Source organism: Tenrec ecaudatus, chromosome 6 (genome assembly GCF_050624435.1).
Source record: "Tenrec ecaudatus isolate mTenEca1 chromosome 6, mTenEca1.hap1, whole genome shotgun sequence".
Taxonomy (NCBI): Eukaryota; Metazoa; Chordata; class Mammalia; order Afrosoricida; family Tenrecidae; genus Tenrec; species Tenrec ecaudatus.
Window position 1 is genome coordinate 72,610,402 of NC_134535.1, and position 2,059 is coordinate 72,612,460.

A 2,059-nucleotide genomic window follows, 5' to 3' on the forward strand; every position below is an offset into this window, starting at 1 on the left:
TTAAAACAAATAAATTTCTTTTAAAAATAAAAAAGACACACAGTAAATACAAAGAAAAGTTAAAAATCAAGACTGGTGGCCACAAGGTGCAGAAGGGACCAGTTATCAGACATCAAAGAGCTAAAAACCGTATCAGTGGGTGCCCACCTCCCTGATATGATCAATGAAGACCAACGTGTGCATAAGCAAATGTGATGAAGAAAGCTGATGGTGCCCAGCTATCAAAAGATATAGTGTCTGGGGTCTGAAAGGCATGAAGATAAACAAGTGGCCATCTAGCTCAGAAGCAACAAAGCTCACATGGAAGAAACACACCAGCCTGTGTGACCACAAGCTGTCGAAGGGATCAGGTAGCAAGCATTGAGGAACAAAAAAATCATATTATTGAAAAGGTAGGTGAGTGCAGAGTGGAGACTCAAAGTCCAATGTTATCCAACTGAACATCCCTTACTGAAGGGTTGTGGGGCAGGGTACAGGGTAGCAACGATGAAACATAACTTTCCTCTAGTTCTTAAATCCTTCCTCCCCACCCACTATCATGATCCCAATTCGACCTTACAAATCTGACAAGACCAGAGGATGTACATTGGTACAGATAGCAACTGGAAACACAAGGAATCCAGGACAGATGACGCCTCCAGGACCAGTGGTGAGAGTGGCGATGCCTGGAGGGTGGAGAGAATGTGGAATAGAAAGGGGGAACTGATTACAAGAATCTACGTGTAGCCTCCTCCCTGGGGGAGGGACAGCAGAGAAGAAGGCAGGGGGAGATGTCAGACAGTGTAATATATGACAAAATAATAATAATTTATGAATGGTGAAAGGTTCATGAGGTAGGGAGGAGTGGGGAGGGTGGGGGAAAATGAGCCGCAGATATTAAGGGCTCAAGTAGAAGGCAAATGTTTTGAGAATGATGATGGCAACAAAAGTACATATGTTCTTGACACAATGGATGGATGTATGGATTGTGATAAGAATTGTGCGAGCTCCCAATAAAATGATTTAAAAAAATTCTAAATCAAAGACTGGACGAAACATATATCAAGCAAACAGCATCCAAGAAAGAGTTCAAGTAGCACTATTACTTTCAGGCAAAACAAACTTTTAAGTTGAAACCCATCATAAGAGACAAAGGAGGGCATTGCATCATGATTGAAAGGCCAATCTATCAGGAAGACATAACAATAATAAACATCTGTACACTCGATGTCTGGACTCCAAAATATTTAAACCACCTCGAAGAGAGCTGACGAGAAATAGGCAGTTCTATAGTAACAGCAGGAGACGTCAATACACCACTTCCAATAACAGATCATACATGGGAGTACCAGCCCCTCAGTGACCTCTCCACTTAGCCTAGCAGGTGACCACGTCTCCTAGTCCTGCCAACAAGGACATCCACAAAGACAGCACACACTCCAAACGTCCTGCTGGTCACAGTGGAACCTTGACTCCTACGCACTTAACTTGCACTTACCTGGTGCCTTGAGGGGGCTGTCTGCTTGTCCAGGGAGTGGGGACAGATCTGGCCCTAGAAGTCCAGAGAACTTCTCTGCCTCAAGGGCGGAAGCTGTCCTTCCCCACTGAGGCCCGTAGTCTATTCAGGGACCTCTTCCACATGTATCTAGCCTGTGTATCTCCCTGAGGACCATCCTTTTGAGTTCTCACATCTTAGAGTTACTCTCCATTCCTTTCTTGGTAATTTCTTAAGTAAAGTTTGTCCTGTTAAAAAAAAGTTTATAAAAAAATCCACTGAGTAGGAAAACATTTTTGACAATGACACAATGGACAAGGGACTAACACCTGAAATCTGCAGACAAATAATCAAATTTAAAACACAGGCAAAGGAGGTGAAGAGACAGTTCACTAAATAAATATGGCATGCACATGGCTAATAAACATGACAAAGTTCTCACGGTTTAAACATGGTGGGAGATCAAATCAAAACAATGATGAGATACTACCTTTGACTAACAATGACAGCCAATTTTTTTTTAAATCAGGAAACAACAAATGGTGGAGAGGTCCATTTGTCTTTGGAATAGGTACAAATATGGGT